General features: G+C 34.5%; 1 protein-coding gene and 1 long non-coding RNA gene across 2 annotated transcripts in view; both read right to left on the reverse strand.

Annotated features, from left to right (window-relative positions):
* The window catches only part of LOC121891932 (nectin-2-like), a 933,424-nt gene that overhangs the window by 51,596 nt on the left and 864,498 nt on the right, over positions 1-17,330 (reverse strand). The gene's annotated exons all lie outside the window — the stretch shown is intronic.
* On the reverse strand, positions 16,211-16,837 carry LOC121891984. The gene is made up of 3 exons (XR_006094249.1): positions 16,749-16,837; positions 16,619-16,655; positions 16,211-16,527 (listed from the first exon to the last, which is right to left on the reverse strand). It is a non-coding gene; the product is annotated as an uncharacterized LOC121891984 (long non-coding RNA).

Below are 17,330 nucleotides of genomic sequence, written 5' to 3' on the forward strand. Positions count from 1 at the left end.
AGATGATCCAGATGTGTCCGTTCTTGAACAGTTTCTTTAAATAAGAGGAGATATCAGAGTTAATGAAAAACCAAACACACACACACACACACCAGCTCTTCTGACTGCATTGTTTTACAAGGTTTAAATGCGCTTAAGTCAGATTTTTTCACCAGGAAAGATTTTTTCTGAGGATGAATCCAAGAACAACTCCAGTAATAACAATCAATGCAGTAACACCACAGTTCATTCCTACAACCACAATGGTAGGAATAAATGAATTTTGTGGTCTTTTATTTTATTTGACGAGACAGGAAACGAAACATCACATGTTCCTTCATTGTTTCATATAAACCTGAAAGTCAAGATCTTGTTATATGTGACTTCAGTGAATTTCATTCAAAATGAGACAAACATGTATGACAGGTGATATCATTAAAGAAAAGTACTTTTTAAATGATATAATTGACTTACAAAATGAGAACAGGTGTTAAAAAACTGCATGTAAATGAACCACAGTCGATATAATCATATTGATTAAAAGTGTCTGATGCTTTTGTGTCATGAAGCAAAAAATAATAATGTATTGAAAATATGAAATATGAATATTACAGTCTCTCACCTGTGATGATTTTTTCTGTGGATAAATCCCAGGATGACTCCAGTTATGATGAGTAATAATAAGAAGAATATAATTATACCAATATATTTCGTTATGTTTATCATTTCCGTAGAACCAGTGGCTTCTTCATCCTCTAAAACAGTGTAAAGGACAAAATCTTGTCAGAATAATGGCATTAGTATTTGCTTTATTTGTAAAGAAACATTTAAAGTCCCCCTCCAGTCAAAAATATGTTTTTCTTCTTGTTCCTACAGTAGTTTAGAGCCAAACGTGGTCAAATATACAACTTATAAAAATGTGAAATGGAAACATGAAGCCTCTAGTGCACAAACACTGAGAACAAACTTTATAGTGAAGTAGGAGACGTCTTCTGTCAAGTAGTTAAACTTTTGAAATGAATATTTGCATATTTATAGATTCTGACATTTTTAATAAGAGAAAAGGAGTAGATGTAATTTTAACAATCTTAATTGGTGATAACAGTTGTGCTCATAAAATGAAATATTGACCATATTGGAAAATATGACTGATCATGCTGAAAACTTCTCTTTTATTTGGGGATAGTGTTCTTAATTGTGTGGCCTTTTTAAATCATAATAATAACTGAAATCACCCAAATGGTCCTGAACAAAAGTTTACATACCCTTGAATGTTTGACCTGATAATATACACACAAGTTCACACACAAGTTTAAATGGTTATGAAGGGTAAGTTTCCACACCTGTGACTTGTTTGATTGTAATTAGTGTCTGTGTATAAATAGTCAATGAGTTTTGGCACATTTCATCCACGGCTGCTCTGACTTTACTGAGCCACGGAAAAGGCAAAGAACGGTCAAAGGACCTGCGAGAAAAGGTAGTTGAACTTTATAAATCAGGAAAAGGATATAAAATGATTTCCAAAGATTTGAAAATGCTGATAAATCGTGTTCAAGCTCTGATAAAGAAATGGGAAATTAGGAGTTCAGTTAATACCAAGCCATGGTCAGGTAGAAACAACAAAGATTTCAGCCACAACTACCAGGAAAACTGTTTGGGTTGCAAAAAAACCCCACATGCAACTTTAACTGAAATACAGGCTTCTCTGCAAAAATGTGGTACATCTATTTCAAGATGCACAATAAGTAGATACTTGAACAAAAACGGGCTGCACGGTCGAGTTACCAGAAAAAAGCTGTTACTGCGCCAACGCCACAAAACAGCTCGCTTACAATATGCCAAATAACATCTAGACAAGCCTCAAAACTTCTGAAACAAAGTCATTTGGATTGATGAGACCAAAATTGAACTTTATGGTCAAAACGACCACAAACACTATGAATGATACACATCTTACAAATTCTGTCAGTTTATGTAAACTTATGAGCACAACTGCATATATTTTTTGTGGAAAGGCCTTATCAGACCCACATTATTATTTCAAGTAGAGTATTTTTAGATGTCTGGAGGGGAACTTTAATACAGTATCAATAGTATCATGTAATATTGTATATTGAAGCGAAAAAGCAATCCAACATTTACCTTCCACAGTGATATTAAGGTAGAGATAAGTTGTTCCTTCATGATTTGTACACTCACAGCTGTAGTTCCCACTATCCACTGGTGTTAAACTGGTCAGGTGAAGAAATATAGTCTGATTCTTTTTCATAAGTGTGAATCTGGAGTCACATTCATTAAAAAAACTCCTCTCCATATTTGTACGCCAAGAGACACTCTTCTCCTCTGCTCCTCTCTGTTCTGATCTTACATAATAGAACTGTGATGATATTCAGTGTTTCATTGGTGCATACTGGAGTGATATATGGTTCTCTCCCAGTAGTTTTCATAAGAGTCACTGCAAATAATCAATCATAAATCAATATGAATACACTCAATGAGCTAGAACTACTGTAAAACAAGCAATTTACAGAAAAAAATATTTTCTCTCTTTAAACCAAAGACAATAAGATAAACAGAAAACAAGTTATACATTATGAAAAGTAGTTCAAGTACAGTACCTTCACAGTCAATAAAAAAAGTTGACGGCAGTAGCAGCAAAGCAAACCACAGTTCCCATACACCCATGCTGGTCAAGACATCTAGGCAACAGTGAAACTGCTGCTTGCAATGTACAGTATCAGTCGCCTTAGTGTGGGAGGACGACACGCCACCTCTGCACTGCACTTCGGCTTCTGATAACATGTATTCCTCTCACAGAGGTAGCTAGTGTGAACGCTTTAAAAGGAAGTGCAAGACTTAACTGTTCCTGCTTTCATATAAGATACTCTGAAGGTGAAGAAAGGAGCAACTGCATGAACGCACATTTTCTTCCCTCTAATAAGACAAAAGTACTAACAATACATTTAAAAACATATTGGAATTATTTTTGACTGCAAAGAGAGATGATTAATGCTTCCTTATAAGCTGGGAGCTGTGTGCCACACATATAAGTGTCCTACTATCTGAGCTTGATAGGCGTGGTGTAAAAAAGACTGAAAACATTAGAAGACAAGTAAAGAGAATCAAAACATTTTTGCAGTTTAGAGTTTTCTCTACTTTACACATACTTTGACTTTAATGCAATTCTTTTCCCACACTGCAAGCATTACAAACTTTTTGGAAATTAAATGTTCAATTAATAGATATACTATATATTCTCTGTATTTTTAATAATAGTGTTCAAAAATGTTCAAACTACGCTAGCAAGTCTGTCAATGTCCATTTATTTTCACTAATAAATGAAGAAATAAAGTCCATGTGTTGACATTTACTGCATCATTTCCAGCTTAGTTTTATATAGTTTCATAGACTGAATAAACTGGATGGAAATCTTCCTCATTGTCTGTCTCCTGATAATAAAAATGGGAGATTATTACACTGACGCTGGTTGGATCTGGTAGTTGGTTGGAGATAGTTTGGTAGACATCACTGGCTGGCTGCTGAAGGCTTGTGTAGGGGTCCTCTTCCTATAAAAACAATTCAAAGTCATTACGCACTACACACAGGAGGAGTGTAAAACAGAGAACAGGTGTTTAAAACGCTGCATGTGAATGAACCACTGTCAATATAATCATGTTGTTTAAGAGCATCTGATGCTTTAAAATCATGAAGCAAAAAATAATAATGTATTGAAAATATGAATATTACAGTCTCTTACCTGTGATGTTTTATTCTGTGGATAAATCCCAGGATGACTCCAGTTATGATGAGTAATAATAACAATAATATAATTACACCAATATATTTCATTATGTTTATAATTTCTGTAGAACTGGTGGCTTCTTCATCCTCTACAGTGGCACTGGAATTTACTCAAATTGTAAAACAAAAATCAGAAGATGCTTCTGTAATATTTTATGATTAAAATCTGCAAATCAAAGTTAATAAATTACCACAGCCAAGACCAAAAATGATGTAGGACATTACTGTCAGCACCAATGCTGTTTTAAGTACTGTATTTATGTAATAATTACTGTGTGCTTTGATTTAACCTGTAAACCTGAAGTATAGACATCATACTACCATGTTAACAATACAACAGGATGGAAAATAATCGCTAGAAATTTAGTCAAAGTATGAAAATACATAACATGTGTTTACCTTCCACAGTGATATGAAGATGGAGAGTATTTGTTCCTTCACGATATATACACTCACAGCTGTAGTTCCCACTATCCACTGGTGTTAAACTGGTCAGGTGAAGAAATACAGTCTGATTCTTTTTCATAAGTTTGAACCCTGAGTCACATCCATGTTCAAAGTCCTGTCCATATTTATACATTAAGCGACACTCTTCTCCTCTGCTCCTCTCTGTTCTGATCTTACATATTATAAGTGTGATGATATTCAGTGTTTCATTGGTGCATATTGGAGTGACATATGGTTCTCTCCCAGAGGTTTTCACAAGAGTCACTGTAAACAGTCAATCATAAAAGTCAGTATGAAATATAGAAAATATTTTGTTGTCTTTAAACCAAATATTATTAGAGAACAATGGCAGTCTTAAATGGTAAATGATTTTAAAAAAAAAAAAACTAGTTCCTGTTCAGTACCTTGGCTGTTGTTATACACAGGTCTCCAGATACCTAAACCTCAAACTCTCACAGAGCTACGAGCTGAGCTTCTGAAAAAGGAAATGCTTTCATATTAAGACGCTCTGAAAGTGAAACAGAGTAGAATACAGCAAGAAAATAGGTCAGATCTTTAAACATCAGATCTACAGTCATGTGTTTAGACCACTCTTGGAGCTGGATCCACAAGAATCCAACTAATACAAAGTTTTACCTGCTTTATATCTTACAACATCTACACTTACTAAAAGTTGTACATTATATAACATGTTTTAACTGACATGTTTGCTTTTGCAGTCATCACCACGTGCATGAATTGAAAACAGTAAGCAGCATGCTCTTATGTAATAAGGAAACCACTGCTTTGTCTATTGCACAGCACTGTTTTAACTGGACACAATTGTAAATGACAAACACACATCACTTGATGCAGGTTAACAGGTCAGTCTGAGCACAAATGAACAGCAACTGTATTCTAGAGACTAGTTTATGTGACTGGCAGACATCTTTGAAGCAACATCAAGGTTTGTGTGCTCAATTCAAGTATTATAGACGAAGCAGCAGTTTCTTTATTACAAAAATTGGATAAGAGCATGCTGCTTTCTATTTTCAACTCACACATGATTATGACCACAAAAGCAAACATGTCTGTTAAAGCATGTTGCATGATGTACTACCATAATTGGACAAACATTAAGACATTTAAGCAGGTAAAACTTTGTATTAGTTGGATTCTTGTGGATCCAGCTCCAAGAGCGATTTGAACACATGACTGTAGACCTGATGTTTGAAGATCTGACATATTTCCTTTCTGTGTTCTACTCTGTTTCATCATCAGAGTGTCTTAACAAGAAAGCAGTCATGTCTTGAACTTCTTTTTAAGGAGACATCACATCAGCCTATACCTCTGCAAGGGTTTGAAGATAAAGAACAGGTCAAAGACGTGTGTCAGTTTCCCTCTTTCAGTTCAGTAAAGTCTTCACTGCCAGCAGCACTTAAACTGTTGCTCAGACCTCTTGACCAGCATGGCTGTTTGGGAACTGTGGTTTGTTCTGCTTCTGCTGCTACCTGCGCATAACAACAGCTAAGGTACTGTACAGCAACTAGTTTTTATCATTTATCATTTAAGATTGCCATTGTTTTCTGATAATATTTGGTTTCAAGATGATAAAATATTTTCCATATTTCATACTTACTTTTATGATTGATTGTTTGCAGAGACTCTTGTGAAAACCACTGGGAGAGAACCATATGTCACTCCGATATGCACCAATGAAACACTGAATAGCATCACACTTGTATGTAAGATCATAACAGAGAGCAGCGGAGAAGAGTGTAGCTTGTCGTACAAATATGGAGAGAAGTTTTTTTATGAATGTGACTCCAAATTCACACTTATGAAAAAGAATCAGACTATATTTCTTCACCTGACCAGTTTAACACCAGTGGATGGTGGGAACTACAGCTGTGAGTGTACAAATCATGAAGGAATAACTTATCTCCACCTTAATATCACTGTGGAAGGTAAATGTTGGATTTCTTTTTCCCTACAATATACAATATTACATGATACTATTGATAAAGTAGAATATTAAAGATCCCCTCCAGATTTGTATTAAGACATCTAAAAATACTCTACTTGGAATAATAATGTGGGTTTGATATGAGCTTTCGAAGAAAATGTATACAGTTGTGCTCATAAGTTTACATAAACTGACAGAATTTGTAAGATGTGAACCATTCATAGTGTTGTGGTTGTGACCATAAAGTTCAATTTTGGTCTCATCAATCCAAATTACTTAGGTGTTATTTGGCATATTGTAAGTGGGTTGTTTTGTGGCGTTGGCACAGTTACGGCTTTTGTCTGGCAACTCGACTGTGCAGCCCATTTTTTGTTCAAGTATGTACTTATTGTGCATCTTGAAACAGACATACCATGTTTTCATGGAGAAGCCTGTATTTCAGCTGAAGTTGCATGTGGGTTTTTTTGCAACCCAAACAATTTTCATGGTAGTTGTGGCTGAAATCTTGTTTCTACCTGATCGTGGCTTGGTATCAACTGAACTCCTAATTTCCCACTTCTTCATCAGAGCTTGAACACGATTTATCAGCATTTTTTAAATCTTTGGAAATCTTTTTATATCCTTTTCCTGATTTATAAAGTTAAAATATCTTTTCTTGCAGGTCTTTCGACCGTTTTTTTGCTTTTTCCATGGCTCAGTAAAATCAGAGCAGCCATGGATGAAATGTGCCAAAACTCATTGACTATTTATACACAGACACTAATTACAATCAAACAAGTCACAGGTGTGGAAACTTACCCTTCATAACCATTTAAACTTGTGTGTGTGAACTTGTGTGTATATAACAGGTCAAACATTCAAGGGTATGTAAACTTTTCAGAAATTTTCAGCATGATCAGTCATATTTTCCAATATGGTCAATTTTTCATTTTATGAGCACAACTGTTATCACCAATTAAAATTGTTAAAATTACATCTACTCCTTTTCTCTCATTAAAAATGCCAGAATCTATAAATATGCAAATATTCATTTTAAAAGTTTAACTACTTGACAGAAGACGTTTCCTACTTCACTATAAAGTTTGTTCTCAGTGTTTGTGCATTAGAGGCTTCATGTTTCCGTTTAACACTTTTATAAGTTGTGTATTTGACCATTATTGGCTCTAAACTACTGTAGGAACAAGAGGAAAATCATATTTTTGACTGGAGGGGGACTTTAAAAGTTTCTTTGCAAATAAAGTAAATACTAATGCCATTTTTCTGACAAGATTTTGTCCTTTACACTGTTTTAGAGGATGAAGAAGCCACCAGTTCTACGGAAATGATAAACATAATGAAATATATTGGTGTAATTATATTCTTGTTATTATTACTCATCATAACTGGAGTCATCCTGGGATTTATCCACAGAAAAAAACATCATAGGTAAGATATTAATATTCATGCATTAACATAGTTAATATTTGGAATAGATCATCTTTAATAAAGCTTATAGCTTAGTAATGGAGCTACGTCAATGGTACAAATTTTGATCCTACACATGGAAACACTAAAAACGATTTTGTAACAATGTATTTCCATATTTATCCAACAGAAGGCAATTTGAACCAACAACCCGTCTTCCAAACATGGTAATGTACACAAAAATGTTGTCCCTACTTTGTTTGTGCTGTTCATTTAACTTATGAGGAAACATATTCTAAAATATCTGTCATTTTGCAGGAAGCAGAAGAAATTGACCCGTAAAGCACCTTCATGCAGACAGAGAACGTGCTTTATTCATGTATTGAAATACAAACTTCTAATACTGATTATTTAAATGTGTTCACCAGAGTGGAGATGAATTTAGAGATGCCTTTGTAGGGCTTTAATTATGCAATATCCAGTATAATGTGATGCATGTTTTCCTATTGAATAATAAGTGAAACAAAGCCTGATGACCACAAGGTGGCACTATTTTACATACATTGGTATTTCACTCTCCTGTACGACTGATCCTTAAAGTGTATTATATTCTAAAACATTCAAGCTTAATTGTTTCATATCGATTGTATTTTATTTTTGTAAGTTTAATGTTTTAAGAGAACAGTAAGAGCAATATACTGTTTGCAAAACATAATGATCAGAATTAATTATGTAATGAATAAATGGTTAAAACTGCTTGTTCTTTTGATGTCAGATATTGAGTTTGTCAAATTGCTGCAAAGCTGTAAAAGTGAAATATTTAAATACTAGCTAGTTTCAAACTAGTGAATTATTACTAAATCAGGTTGCACCATTAAAACTTCAGAAATGTCTCAGCTAGTAAATATTTTAGTAATGTGTAAATTAAAATGAAATGAAATGTGTTTAAACTTTAAGATGAAACTTCATATTGGTTCGATTCTTAGAGGATCCAAGTCCAAGAGTGTCCAACCTGTGACTGTAGACCTGATGTTTATAGACATGTTTTCTTTCATGCACCTACTCTGTTTTACCTTCAGAGTGTCTTAATGTAAAAGCAGAAGCAGTCATGTCTTGCACTTCCTTTTAAGAAGACATCACATCAGCCCAGTTTGAGGATTAGGTATCTAAAGAGCAGTTCAAAGGCATGTGACAGTTTCCCCTCTTCAGTACAGTAAAGTCTTCACTGCCAGCAGCACTTAAACTGTTGCTCAGACCTCTTGACCAGCATGGCTGTTTGGGAACTGTGGGTTGTTTTGCTTCTGCTGCTACCTGCATATAACAACAACCAAGGTACAGGAATTAGTTTTTATCATTTATCATTTAAGACTGCCATCGTTTTCTAATGATATGTCACTTTGGAAGGTAATCCAAAGTGATACATAATTGTTTTCTAATAATATTTGATTACAAGAACAAAATATTTTCTATATTTCATACTGACATTTATGATTGATTGTTTGCAGTGACTCTTGTGAAAACCTCTGGGAGAGAACCATATGTCGCTTCAATATGCACTGATGAAACATTGAGTACCATCACACTTTTAGTATGTGAGATCAGCACAGAGAGGAGCAGAGGAGAAGAGTGTCGCTTGGCATACAATTATGTAGAGGAGTTTTTCAGTGGATGTGACTCCAGATTCATACTTGTGAAAGAGAATCAAACTATATATCTTCACCTGACCAATTTAACAGCAGTGGATAGTGGGAATTACAGCTGTGAGTGTTCATATCGTACTGGATCAAAAACTATCCATCTTACTATAACTGTGGAAGGTAAATGTTGGATTTCTTTTCTTGCTTTTGTGTTTCTTGACTTTCTGTCATATTTTAGCTCAGTGTGAGGTAGTTTTTCCAAACTTTGTTAACATAATGAACAACTTCAGGAGCAGTATGAATGAATGAGACCTGCTTTAAGTGATATGTTACAGTTTTTAACTTTTTCCTGCTTTCATAGCTGAATACTGGCAGATTATGTAAAAAAAACATTTTATATATGTAGAAATTATGTGGTGCAGATATCAAATATTTTATTCAGAGAAGATGCCAGCATTACATTATCTTGGTCTTTCCTCTGATATTTGTTTTGTCTTTACAATTTACTAGAAGAAGTAGTGGTCAACACCAGGATTTTTCTTTTTCCTACCACAATGGTTGTTGGTGTTACTGCATTTATCGTTCTTACTGGAGTTGTCCTTGGATTCATCCTCAGAAAAATTCTTTCCAGGTGAAAAATTCTCACTTAAGTGCTTTTAAACCTTGTAAAACAATGCAGTCAGTGGTTTTGTTGGAAAGCACAGAAGAGCTGGCGTGTGTGTGTTTGATGTGTCACTAACTCTGATATCTCTTCTTTTTTTAAAAAACTGTTCAAGAACGGACACATCTGGATTATCTGTATGTGAAACTCCCGGCTCTTTAGTGAGTAATTTATTTTCTGATCAGAGGACTGTGTGAATGGATTTGAACCTTGAAAAGTGGAGGTTTCAGTAAATGTAGTGACTCAGTGTCTCAACAATTGTTCAACATAATTAAGTCAGATTTTTAAGGCATCATGCATTCAAATTCTGATCTTTTTTTATAGGACCCAGATGACCCAGATGACCCCTACGTAAGCCTTCAGCAGCCAGCAAATGATCTCTACCAAACTATCTCCTCAATACACCATCAACATGACGCCAAGACGAATTCAACCAGCAATATAATGGAGCTGGATGATCAGGAAATAGATGGAAGAGAGACTGATCCAAGTTGAGAAAACTATGAAAACACTTGAACCAAAATTCAAGAGAACATAAATAGGTAACTGTTTGACATCATTTCCCTAAATATTGAGGTTTATTGTCATCACAGCAAGAAAACACAGGATTTCCTGCGTAGATTCACTACCTGGTAATAAGAGATACGTGTTTAATGGATTTAAACCTTGCCATATCTTGCTGATTCTCTTAATAATTGCACAGTAATATAAATTAAACTACAGAGAGAAGACTGTGCATCCTATGGCCAAAAATCATACAATATTGATTATAAATTATTGGAATTCGAAAATAAACATCAGGCAATGGAAGAGTATGATTGTGATCAACAAGTAAATATCCCAGATGTCTATAATACTTGAATTGTGCGCACAAACCTTGCTGTTGCTTGAAAGATGTCTGCCAGTCATATAAACTAACTAGTCTGTAGAATACAGTTGCTGTTCATTTGTGCTCAGACTGACCTGTTAACCTGCATCAAGTGATGTGTGTTTGTCATTTACAGTTGTGTCCAGTTAAAACAGTGCTGTGTGAAGAGGAAGCAGCGGTTTCCTTATTACAAAAAAGGTGGCATGCTGTTTGCTGTTTTCAACTCATGCACAGGCCTCTAAATATGTGATAACTGCATAAGCAAACACGTCATGTTACATGATGTACCACTTTAACTAAGTGTAGATATCTTAAGATATAAAGCAAGTGATACCTTTTAGTAGTAGGATTCTTGTGGATCCAGCTCCAAGAGTGATCTGAACACATGACTGTAGACCTGATGTTTGATGTTTTGACATATTTTCTTTTTGTATTCTACTCTGTTTCACCTTCAGTGTGTTAAATTGAAAGCAGTCATGTTTTGCACTTCCTTTTAGTAAGACATCACACCAGCTAGTACGTCTGAGAAAGTTTGAGGTTTAGGTATCTAAAGTACAGGTCAAAGGTGTGTGGCAGTTGTCCCCCTTCAGTATAATAAACTGCCAGCAGCACTTTAACTGTTGCTCAGACCTCTTGACCAGCATGGTTGTTTGGAAACTGTGGTTTGTTCTGCTTCTGCTGCTACCTGCGTATAACAACAGCCAAGGTACAGGAACTAGTTTCTATCATTTATCATTTAAGGCTGCCATTGTTTTCTAATAATGGTTGGTTTAAAGAGAACAAATAAATATTTTCTATATTTCATACTGACTAATTATTTATTATTTGCAGTGACTTTTGTGAAAATCACTGGGAGAGAACCATATATCACTTCGATATGCACCAATGAAACACCAAATACCATCATGCTAGTAGCATGTGAGATCAGCACAGAGAGGAGCAGCAGAGCTGAGTGTAGCTTGGCGCACAGATACGAAGAGTTTTTTAGTGGATGTGGCTCTAGATTCATACTTATGAAAAAGAATCAGTCTATATTTCCTTACCTGACCAGTTTAACACCAGTGGATAGTGGGAACTACAGCTGTGAGTGTGGATATCCTACTGGAACATCTTCTCTCCATTTTAATATCATTGTGGAAGGTAAATGTTGGATTTATTTTCTTGCTTTTGTGTTTCAAACTTCCTCTCAGTGTGAGCTAGCTTATACCCAATTTGTTGACATAATGAACAGGTTTAGCAGCAGTATGATATCTGTGCTTGCAGAAACATCAACTATGTTAATACATGAATATTAGTATCTTACCCACGGTAATTTTTTTCTGTGGATAAATCCCAGAACAACTTCAACTATGATGAAGAATATAATTACACTAATAACAGCATTACATTTTAGTATTTCTGTAGAACTGGTGGCTTCTTTATCCTCTAAACAATGTAAAGAAAAAACACCTTGTCAGAAAAATGGCATTAGTATTTGCTTTATTTCTAAAGAAACATTTAAAGTCCCCCTCCAGTCAAAAATATTCTTTTCTTCTTGTTCCTACAGTTGGATGTTTGAGCTTCACTGTGCAGAATGATGTATGTTTCTTGGCATCATGTTGATGGTGTATTGTGGGCATAGTTTGGTAGAGATCATTTGCTGGTTGCAAAAGCAAAATCCCAGTGTTGACCATTTCATCTTCTAAGAAATCTTTTAGCAAAGACAAAAAAAAAATGTCAAGTTAAAAAAGTAACATATCACTTAAATTACAGTACCAGTCAAAGGTTTGGACACACTTTCTCACTCAAGTGAATTGGACGGTGTGTCCAAACTTTTGACTGATTCTGTATGTCTGATTTCGTCTACAAGCGCAGACATCATACTGATACTTTACTTGTTCATAATGCCAACAAATTGTGTAATAACTAGTTCACACTGAGGGGAAGTTTGAAATAAAAACATTTACCTTCCAAAGTGATATATTATCAGAAAACAATGGCAGTCTTAAATGATAAATGATAAAAACTAGTTCCTGTACCTTGGCTGTTGTTATACGCAGGTAGCAGCAGAAGCAGAACAAACCACAGTTTCCAAACAGCCATGCTGGTCAAGAGGTCTGAGCAACAGTTTAAGTGCTGCTGGGAGTGAAGACTTTACTGTACTGAGGAGGGGAAACTTACACTCGCCTTTGACCTGTTCTTTAGCTAACCTCAAACTCTCACAGAGGTACGAACTGGTGTCTCTACTCTTCTTAAAATGAAGTGCAAGACATTACTACTTTCATATTAACACACTGACAGTGAAACAGAGTAGAATACAGAAAGAAAATATGTCAGATCTTTAAATATCACTTCCATTACCTGATAGTTATTTTCAAATTACTATAATTTATAATCAATATTGTACAATTTGTGGCCATAGGACACAAAGTCGTATAGTTTGAACTATATTATTGTGCAATTAAGAGAATCAGAAAATAATCTCAACTTTTGTGATGAAACTCCAACTCAGGAAGGATGTGAGGTACATTACTCATAACAAGGTCTGTGTGTTAAAAAAAATAGTGATACTAGAAGAGGGAGTTATATGTTACGTGCTTTATTGTATTTGTTTATATTGTTGGCCACTGCAACAGTTTTACACAGAGCATTTCTGAACAAACTAGCCAAACTCAGTAACAAGTAAGCAGTAAGCAAGAAAGAATCAGAGATGTTGAGGTTTCATGCTCAAATATCAATGCAAAAATATCACTGTTACTGACATATCCCAGACTGTGACAATCCAAAAAAGAAAAAAAAAATCACTAGGCCTTTAGTATATTGGAAATATTTCAATTTCTGTCACCTTAGCTTTTGGAAAATATCAATCCTATCTGATTGAAGAATGTGACTAGAAACTTCTAGCTATTAGCCTCATTAAACAGCATGCAAGCACAAGTCACAATGCTAATAACTATATTAAGATGCTGTTGTGGTTGAACCTGAGATATATTAGACTCACACCACAATCCATTAAACACATATCACTTATGACCAAGTGTGAAACACACACACGGTTGCTCTGATTTATGTGTCTTTTAAATACAGAGATAAAAGTAAGTTCAAAGCCCCCCGATTACATAGATGTCTATACACACACATACATGCACTCCTTCCAGATATAGAAACCTACAGTGCCGCAAAGACGCAGCGGGGCAAAAACCAAACAAGGCACCTAAACCAGTGTTTATGTAGCTGCAGTCGTAGCTAAACTTATAAATACAGAGAGCTCCAGAGCTATGCATTTCTCACCTGTGACACACACACACACACACACACACACACACACACAGTCTCTCATTCATTTCTGTCATGAATTTTTGAATGTTGAATGTTAATGAAAATAAATGATGTTTGAAGTGATGTTGTATTTATGCTTTATTTCTAGAGCAAAATAATGTAATATGCTACTAGAAGGTAAAGACTTTGAAGGTCAACAGGACACTTTACATACAGTAAAACAGGTCAGATTCTTTAACTTTAATTTTATACTGTACAAAAAATATCAATGCAAAAATATCACTGTTACTGACATATCCCAGACTGTGACAATCCAAAAAAGAAAAAAAAAAATCACTAGGCCTTTAGTATATTGGAAATATTTCAATTTTTGTGTTTTTTTCTTTTATAAACATTAGTGGCATCATCACAGACACTGGCATTTAAAGTTTTTTAAAATTCTGAAAATGAACAAATATTTGGTAGTTATGATCAGGACTGATGTTGGTTAAAACAATTAACTGTGAAAATGGAAAAAAATATATATATTTTATGGCAGTTTTTGACATACTTAAAGGGGGATGTTTTGTTTTTTTAAATCTGACATTGCACAAAAATAAGAGTGCATAAATATCGATGTTGTTGCTAATCATTGACATATCCCAGACTGTGATAATCAATAAATAATAATTGGTTTTGAACAGGATTTGATTTGTGCCATCACATCTAGTTAAGAGCCAAATGTGGACAAATATACAACTTATAAAAATGTGAAATGGAAACATGAAACCTCCAGTGAGCAAACACTGACAACAAACTTTACAGTGAAGTAGGAAACATCCTCTGTGAGGTAATGAAACTTTTGAAATGAACAATATTTGCATATTTATAATTTTTTTATGAGGGAAATGGAGTAGGTGTCATTTTAAGAAATTAAAATTGGTAATTAAACATTTTTGTGGGGAACCCATATCAGACACACATTGTTGTTCCAAGTAGAGTATTTCTAGATGTCAGGAGGGGATCTTTAATGTTGTACTTTATCAATAGTATCATGTGATATTGTTTATTGTAGGGAAAAAGAAATCCAACATTTACCTTCCACAGTGATATCAAGATAGAAATAAGATGTTACAATGGGATGTGAACACTGACAACTGTAGTTCCCACTATCCAGTGATATTAAACTGGTCAGGTGAAGAAATATAGTCTGATTCTTTTTCATGAGTGTGAATCTTGAGTCACATCTATTAAAAAACTCTGCTCCTCTCTGTGCTGATCTTACATATTATAAGTGTGATGATATTCAGTGTTTCATTGGTGCATATCAGAGTGACATATGGTTTTCTCCCAGTAGTTTTTCACAAGAGTCTCTGCAAACAATCAATCATAAAAGTCAGTATGAAATATATAAAATGTTTTGTTGTTATCTTGAAATCAAATATTATCAGAAAACAATGGCAGTCTTAAATGATAAATTATAAGAACTAGCTCCTGTACCTTGGTTGTTGTTATATGCAGGTAGCAGCAGAAGCAGAACAAACCACAGTTTCAAAACAGCCATGCTGGTCAAGAGGTCTGAGCACCAGTTAAAGTGCTGCTGGCAGTGAAGACTTTACTGTACTGAAGAGGGGAAACTGACACACGTCTTTGACCTGTTCTCTAGATACCTAAACTTCAAACTCTCTCAGAGGTACAGGCTGGTGTCTCTACTCTGTTTAAAAGGAAGTGCAAGACATGACTGCTTCTGCTTTTACATTAAGACACTCTGAAGGTAAAATAGAGTAGGTGCATGAAAGAAAACATGTCTATAAACATCAGGTCTACAGTCACATGTTGGACACTCTTGGACTTGGATCCTCTAAGAATCGAACCAATATGAAGTTTCATCTTAAAGTTTAAACACATTTCATTTCATTTTAATTTACACATTACTAAAATATTTACTAGCTGAGACATTTCTGAAGTTTTAATGGTGCAACCTGATTTAGTAATAATTCACTAGTTTGAAACTAGCTAGTAGTTAAATATTTCACTTTTACAGCTTTGCAGCAATTTGACAAACTGAATATCTGACATCAAAAGAACAAGCAGTTTTAACCATTTATTCATTACATAATTAATTCTGATCATCATTATGTTTTGCAAACAGTATATTGCTCTTACTGTTCTCTTAAAACATTAAATTTACAAAAATAAAATACAATTCGTATAAAACTATTAAGCTTGAATGTTTTAGAATGAAATACACGTTAAGGATCAGTCTTACAGGAGAGTGAAATACCAATGTATGTAAAATAGTGCCACCTTGTGGACATCAGGCTTTGTTTCACTTATTATTCAACAGGAAAACATGTATCACATTATACTGTATATTGTATAATTAAAGCCCTACAAAGGCATCTCTAACTTCATCTCCACTCCGGTGAACACATTTAAATAACTAGTATTAGAGGTTTGTATTTCAGTAGTTACTATACAAAATAGTTGAATAAAGCTCGTTCTCTCTCTGCATGAAGGTGCTGTACGGCTCAATTTCTTCTGCTTCCTGCAAAATGACAGATATTTTAGAATATGTTTCCTCATAAGTTAAATGAACAGCACAAACAAAGTAGGGGCAACATTTTTGTGTACATTACCGTGTTCGGAAGACTGGTTGTTGATTCAAGTTGTCTTCTGTTGGATAAATATGGAAATACATCGTTACAAAATAGTTTTTAATGTGCTCCAAATATTAACTATGTTAATGCATGAATATTAATATCTTACCTGGGACGTTTTTTTCTGTGGATAAATCCCAGGACGACTCCAGTTATGATGAGTAATAATAACAAGAATATAATTACACTAATATATTTCGTTATGTTTATCATTTCCGTAGAACTGGTGGCTTCTTCATCCTCTAAAACAGTGTAAAGGACAAAATCTTGTCAGAAAAATGGCATTAGTATTTGCTTTATTTGCAAAGAAACTTTTAAAGTCCCCCTCCACTCAAAAATATGTTTTTCTTCTTGTTCCTACAGTAGTTTAGAGCCAATAATGGTCAAATACACAACTTATAAAAGTGTGAAACGGAAACATGAAGCCTCTAGTGCACAAACACTGAGAACAAACTTTATAGTGAAGTAGGAAACGTCTTCTGTCAAGTAGTTAAACTTTTGAAATGAATAATTGTATATTTATAGATTCTGGCATTTTTAATGAGAGAAAAGGAGTAGATGTAATTTTAACAATTTTAATTGGTGATAACAGTTGTGCTCATAAAATGAAATTTTGACCACATTGGAAAATATGACTGATCATGCTGAAAATTTCTCTTTTATTTAGGGATAGTGTTCAGGTGAAGCCATT

This window comes from Thunnus maccoyii, chromosome 24 (genome assembly GCF_910596095.1).
Source record: "Thunnus maccoyii chromosome 24, fThuMac1.1, whole genome shotgun sequence".
NCBI lineage: Eukaryota > Metazoa > Chordata > Actinopteri > Scombriformes > Scombridae > Thunnus > Thunnus maccoyii.